The following is a 7,793-nucleotide window of genomic DNA, read 5'->3' as shown; positions in this document are numbered from 1 at the left end:
GCCCAGAAAGCCAACTGCATCCTGGGCTGCATCAAAACAAGATGTCAACCTGGTCAGCAGGTTGAGGGAGGTGATTCTGCCTCTCTGCTCTGGTGAGACCCCACCTGGAGAACTGCATCCAGCTCTGGATGGATGTTGCATCATCAGGACATGGACCTGTTGCAGCACATCCAGAGGAGGCCACAAAGATGATCAGAGGGATGGAGCACCTCTGCTGTGAGGACAGGCTGAGAGAGTTGGGGTTGTTCAGTTTCAAGAAGAGAAGGCTCTGGGGAGACCTCATTGCAGGCTTCCTGTACTGGAAGGGTCTTATAAAAAAGATGGGGACAAACTTTTTAGCAGGGCCTGTTACAACAAGGGGTAATGGTTTTAAACTAAAAGAGGGTAGATTCAGACTAGATATAAAGAAGCAATTTTTTACAAATCAGGGTGGTGAAATGCTGTCCAAAGAGGTGGTTGATGCCCCATTCCTGGAAACATTCAAGGTGAGCTTGGACAGGGCTCTGAGCAACCTGAACTAGTTGAAGACGCCCCTGCTCATTACAGGGGGTGGTTGGACTAGATGACCTTTAAAGGTCTCCTCCAACCCAAACTATTCTATGATTTGAAATTCTGGAGATACTGAAGAAAAATTAGGGTATTTTGAGTTCATGTGATCTTATAGGTCTTTTAATAGTGTTACTAAAAAAAAAAAATTATAGGACCTGCAAAGCTGCTCCTAAAAGACACACTTTTCCTGGGAATGTTAGTTATCTGTCTACTCATGCCTTGTGCTAGTCTTCTGCAGATTCTTGGGAGAGGCTTTGAAGTGGGAGCAAGACAAGTGCCAATATCCCCAGCAAGTCTATATATAAATTCCTCTGAATTCCGACACAGGACTTTCCTGTCTCCTGGCCTTTTATGCGTATTTGGAATGTCACTTATAACTGCATTCATTAAGAGGAAGAACATACCCATTCTCTGCCTAATGAGCATCCAAGATCAATAGAACTTTCTGAGCTCCCTGAGCTTTGTTTTAGGGAGATCCTTAATAACCTAGGACATGTTATAAATGCAACTATAGTTACGCTATCAAAACCAGACCAAGGATAAAAGTCTTGATTTTGCAATAGCTAAACATAGATTGTCATGATATTGCACTGAATTTCAGAAACCTTGATTTACTTTCTGATTTTTGAGTAGTTTCTATTCTAAGCAAACAATTGCAAATTCCGAGTTGATGAAAAGTGTCCCAATATAAATAAATGTTTGGAATATTCAATTTCTTCTGTAATTTATCCATGGCATACAGTTACTACCTCTCTAGCCCTGTATTAAATGTATTGATAGTTAAAGAATGATGCTGGGAGATTAAGAGTAGGAGTTGAGAATATAATGCAAGTATTAAAATTCCATAATGTTAATGCTCTTTTAAAGAGCAATTTCTGTAGAGCAATTTAATAAACGTTATGGCTTACAAAAATGGTGCATGTAAGTTCAAGACCAGACCTGTAAACAGTGCTGCAAATTTTTTTCTAATACAAATTTGACAGTGTTTCATGGCTTTGACTTTCAGTTCTCCATGATTTGTTACAGCAAGATCCATAAGATGTTTTGCTGGTTAGATCTGTTCCCATCTTAGCTTAGTTCAGAAGCACATGTGTTACTCAAAGGTCTAACAACTGTGTATAAGGACCAGGATGTTATAATTTTGTTCACACCTATATTTGTCACTCTACTGAACAAACTCTCTTACATGGTTGTAGCAATGGAACAAACCAGCATATTTCCCAGCAAATTTAAAGAGCTTCAACATAAATTTAATTCTGTGGTTGGCTTTTGTTGATTTCTTTTGCTAATTTTTAATGAAGATTAAATACAGTTATCTGAAATACCTGTTCAGTTCTGGATCCTTACTACTGCTTAATAGCGTCACTACCTACTGTAAAGCACAGCTTCCAAATTAATGCATAAAAAAACCTTCCAGGTTATTTCTACTGTATGAGTGACATAAAAGCATCTGATGTTGATACTGAATTCTTACCACGATACCATCATTACTACCAAACAAGAATGTCTTTTAGTAAATAAGTATTTGCTTACTACTCATTATCAGGACAGCTCTGTCTGCATCTTTGTGTTTTTATGTTGAATTCCCTAGCAGATAATTCTGTGAGGATAGGACATTTTACAAACATATTTCAAATCTCTCCACAGTATCTTAAGACACCTCTCACTCAAATTTCCGCTGTAATGTTTGCTATGTAATAGCTTAACAGACAACTCTTATGAAGACTTCCTTGTTACACTGGGTGACTCTTGCCCTCTGAAAGCTCTAGCTGTCCAATTTCTTCCTCCTGCAAAAAACTAACGAGGTCCCTTCTGTACTGCTCCGTATTGTCAGTCATTCTTCATTGCAGTGGTCCTTTAAATAGCTTTTCTGTCATAGAAGTTAGTCTAAAGATGTTAACTTAGTATACTGAAAAAAAATGCATTTGTTCAGCTTAATTACAAAACCTGTTTCTTTTTATAACTCTGTAAAATCTATTTGGGTGAATAGTTCTCTATGTTACAATCTTATTTTAGCACAGAAATTCTTCCAACCAGTATTTTGTTCTGTTCATTGTTGTGAGCAGTATTGTTCACTATATAACAGTAATTATATTTAGTGTACATCCTTTTTCTATTTTTGTATAATATTTTGAATAAATCAAAACTTAAAAAAGAAATAAAAGAGGCTAACAGTTGTGAAACTGTATAACCTATGTTTCTTCACTAAAGATGGCTTAAAACTAAGCTTCTAATTTTGAGCTTTTGGCACCTGTTATTTCATGCTGACTTTGCACTAGTAAATAAAATTATATCTAAGTATATACATACAATAAATATTCTAGGAGGTACAGCTGAAGAAATTTTGTATTTAAAACCCTTTCTGTCATATTACACATGGAAACGCCAACTTGAGTTTTGTGTCAATCCAAAGCTGTTTTTCACTAACCATTTGCTTTCACCAAGTTTCAAATGCAGGCACCTACTCAAGCCCAAGAGTTGAAGAGACATGCCTGTTTGTAGCATCTAGCCCTATAAAACCTGGTTGAGGTCAAGAAACATTTTAATGAAATGTTCTACTTCTGAAGAGCATTATTATCAGATTATTTTCAAGAATAAGTTTTAGCCTGACAATAGCTTGTACATGTAGACAATTAGTTTGCTGAGGAGTAAGCTATGTTCTTTTTTCTGTCTTTGAATTATTTAAATAAGCTCAGTCACAGTATTTAAATGTTAGTGCTTGTTATATAAAAATTGAAATCTATAAATTAAAATACAAACGAATGGCCTTCTCATTTTTTTCTTGTAGTAATTGATTTTTTTTTTTTTTAGTGATTATTTACACAGTCAGAAAGAGAAATTATCTCACCATTGTTATAAAGTTCTGTCAATGGTTTTCAGGTGGGGGAACCTTTATAGCAATATCCAACACAGAACATCTAAGAAGCCTTTTTAATATCCTATTTAAAAAGCAACAGGAATATTCAGTAGGCAATCTTCATGAATTCAGCAGCACCGCTAACATGCTTAGGGACAGATATTTTCATAGCATTTGTAGACCAGTGCTTAAGAGATGTTTGTTGTCAGATGCTGAATCTGTTGTGGGGTTTGTTTTCTTCAAAGAATCAAAGTATTTTCTTCATATTTCTCATAAGACAAATGGAAGACAAGAAAATCCAACCTTCCTCCCCCTAACTCCCATCAGAACATGGGAGATTAGCTCACAGGGGGGCGACATTCTAAGTTATGCAAATAAATCAATAATTAACTCCATAAATGGCTTTATAGAATCATGCAAGTGTTAAAAAAAAAAAGCTAGGTAATTCTTTAGTTTTCAAAAATGGCTTTGTATTTTATTCCTGATAATGGTCTGTACTGTTCAAACTGTACTTAAAGCTCTTTATTCTGCTGTTGAATATATGTCCTGGTTCTCAGTACATACTGACACAACTGTAACAACTGGAGATACCGATTCTAGCTCTTTCTAGTCATACCACATGACTCCACAGTATCTTCTCCATTATCCTACCTCTACAGAAGGACCTTTGGTCCTACTCTGACAGGGTAAACTGAAAGGTCTGTATCAGAAGGGAAGTGGGAGCAAGGTGCACGTTACATGACCGTAAATTCCTTGACCTGCTAGAGAAGATGAGCCAATAGTTCCAAGTATTTGACTTTGCTGTTTTAAATAATTATCAAGAAAGACTGCTTTTGTAAAAGGTACTTTCTATTATTTTAAGAAAAATATCAAACCCCAACACGTTAAAGGAGTCTTGCCCAAACTGCTTAACTGTACTTGCTCGATGAATCTACATGATTGATCTCATTTTTATGAATAATATACATTAAAATGCCAGCATACGGCAGGGAAGGGAAAAATAAAACTGATAATAGAACCCTACTAAAATCCTATACAGTTAATATACTTAGGACAATGAGCAGATCTGATGATACAGACAACACTGACTATTCTACACAGCCAAGGCCTATTCTTGCAGGGAAAAATAGAGACAGAGCTCTGTGCTGCTATCATGGAGGCAACATTCTAAATCAGGGAAATGCATGGCTGGCATTACCACACACAGGTATCTGGAGATCCACTCCCTAAAAGAATTTTGACAGTTGAGGACATGGATATTGGCATGCCTAATATCTGTAATATCAGTTCCAAATACACAACAAAAGGTAAAGGGAATTAATACAAAATAAGATTTATGATGCATACCGGATTATCATAGGCTGACTTTCCATTATCAAGTACCATAAACAAGTAGATGGAGATGTCTAGAACAAACCAGCTGATGCTCTGGATCAGCACCCAACCCTTATGCATTTTGACAGAGTTACTTCTCTGGCCCCATGGGCTGAATATCCATTAGCTACTGGAGCATATCACATCTGGAGACTATCACCTGATATTGTTTCATTTGTAGTTATTTGAATTTCCGTGTTCTGAGACTCCTCCCTGATGTAAGTGAAATTGCAGCAAAGAGTAATAGCCAGATTTCCTTCAAAGGGCCACACAATAAAACAGTAGCATAAATGCATCTTTTAGCTAAGGCTATCTTTGACTCAAGTGCTTTTCTACAGTGAACATTGCCACTATGAATAAGTACTCATCAGGTCAGAAGAAGCAATCAAGAGTACAACTGCTGCTTTAATTATTCCATTTATGAAACCCTATCACTAATACCTTTCAGCAGTACCTAAGAAATTCCCAGATGCTCCCCTGAATTCAGGATTAAGATGTTTCCTGGCATCTTCCCTTGGTGGGATGTAGGTTTTTCCTACAGTGCATGGACAACGTCAGCACATGTGCATGAGCCACAGGGTCATGCACAGCTGGGAATACCCTCTCTTTGTTACTTTAAAGGTGGTAGATCTCTCATGGAATCAAGTCTTCAAGTTTGCTTTTTATTTTTATTATTTTTCAGCATTTAGATTGCAAAAATTTCTAATATATGTACGCTTCTGCTATGCTACCTAGAAAATAAAAACCTTCAAGCTTTAATAGGAAAATATGCTCTTATATACCAACATGGTTGGGCTTTTTTTCCTGAAAAAACAGAGGGCATCATCACAACATCACACCTGGCTCAGTACCAAAGTATTGTTGTGTTGGATATTTTTCTTGAACTCTCAATTGATCAGACACAAACAAGAAACTGTAAAAAAACAACCCTCCAGAACTGTTACAAAACAGCAGCAATATTCTGTAGGCCTGATTCACAATCCTTTACTACATTTATGTAACTAAGTTTTAGCTAAATGCTTATTAGTATTGTCGAGTAGAATGGGATATATCCCTATGAAAAAATGATTCATTTCATTTCAATAATCTCTTAAAAAAGTAAACTGAGTCATCTTATCACTCCGTTGATTACAAATGGTGTCTACATGAGAATTTAGGGATCTAATTAGTCACAGCTGAAGACAGGTGAGATGAACCCTGCCTTTAATGACTTACAGAGCAGAGTTACTTTCAAAATGAACACCTGACTCCTTTACTTGCTGCCTGACCACAAAATGAGTGTCAGACAACCTTCTTGTCAGTCTGTGCAATATTGCTAATAATAACATTTCTTTGTTCAGAGCCTGTGCATTCTCTTTCCCTTCAGTGAGGGTAGCCAGTGGTAATCAAGAAGGTGGTTCCACAGTCATACCACTGAAATACTCTCAAAAATACAGAGCTGTTCTCCCCACAGCAGAACTAACACAAGTCAAAAAGTAGTTTCCCTCCCAGTCACACCAGCGGCTGTTAGCCTGAATAGTGCTCTAATCTCAGTTGCTTTGCTTTTGATTGGCAGCAGTAAGAAAGAGAAAAGGCTCAATGCTCCTTTTTACAGAATCACTAGTGACTAAAGAGGCTCTATGTAGGCACATTTCATCATTTTCATAAGTAACAGTTTGAGCTCTAAAACAAAAATAAACTAATAATGGTACACGGAATCTCAAAAGAAGTAGAAGTGCACACTAATATCCATGCTACAAAGATTAGGTAAACATTAACAGTTTTATGAAAGCAGCAAGTAAAGACTATGAAAGCTACATATGGCTTCATATTAAGTTGACTGCCTTTTCACATATCACCTGAGCAAGCTGAGCTCTTTATAGCAATTGCTTAGTTTGTTTAAACAGGGTAGTAGGCAGGGACCAGATCCACAGCTGCTGCAACAACCCAGCTGAACTCAGCACAGCTGTACCAGTTTACATGTGCTGGGGAGCCAATCCTTACTCCTACTGAACTGTTTAAGCTATTCAACATAAAAATTATTGGTTACATTCTAAAATATCACTTGGATCATCTTGGATTAACAGAGACCTTCAGAAATGGTATTGTTATAGCTCTCCCTTAGAATAAAGCACAGATTCAAATTACAAAAGTTTCAGGTCTAACTAATACTTACATTCATTGATAATGTCCAGAAAATATTAATTTTAAATTGCTTGGGTTTTTGCCTTTATAGCCCAGCAATTACATCAGCTGCTTTTGAGTGAAAACAATAATTTCCTAATATAATATAACCATATATGCAAACTATTGTAAATGCAGACTTCACGTTGCAAAGCTTGGCAAATAAATATAATAATTGTGAGGTATATTTCCACGAGTGACATAAATGAAACAATAAATTTATTTGAATCAGTATATCACAATGAGAAAGAAAACCCCAACAAATTCATCAAGCAGCTCTCTAGCCAACATCAAAATTTCAGTTCTGCCTGACTAACACTGTGGGCTCTGCAAAGAAACCCAAAACATATAAATTAGGTTTTATTCTATAACAGTCAAAACAAACACCACAAACCACAGAAGAAATCAGGAAGAACCCACCTTAAAAGCCAAACATGTAGAAACTGGGAGCCTTAGGCAGGAGGAAAGCTTGCCTGTAACCTGCCCTGCTCTTATACTGCCTGTAAACGTCTGCCACCAACACCTGGACGTTCAATTGGCCCAGCCCAGCAGTTTGTCTGTGTTGCACAGGTTTTGTCTGAGTAATTTTCAGTATGTATAAAACCAAACACAAATAATTTTAAAATGGAAGGAAAATGCAGAAGAGTTGTGTTAGTACCTTTTGGATAAGACCTTAAAAGAGATGAGTGCAAAAGCTAAGCATAAAATCATACCACTACTACATCACTTCATTAGTGATTGTCCCAGTGTATCCCTCATCTGTATTTGCCATGTTTGACTACACTTGGATTTTTAGCACTAAGCAGGTCACACAAAAATTAATTTTTAAAATCTCAATATCACTTAAATG

The sequence above is a fragment of the Numenius arquata genome, chromosome 11, assembly GCF_964106895.1.
Source record: "Numenius arquata chromosome 11, bNumArq3.hap1.1, whole genome shotgun sequence".
Lineage (NCBI taxonomy): Eukaryota > Metazoa > Chordata > Aves > Charadriiformes > Scolopacidae > Numenius > Numenius arquata.
Note: the sequence above shows the minus strand (reverse complement) of the source record.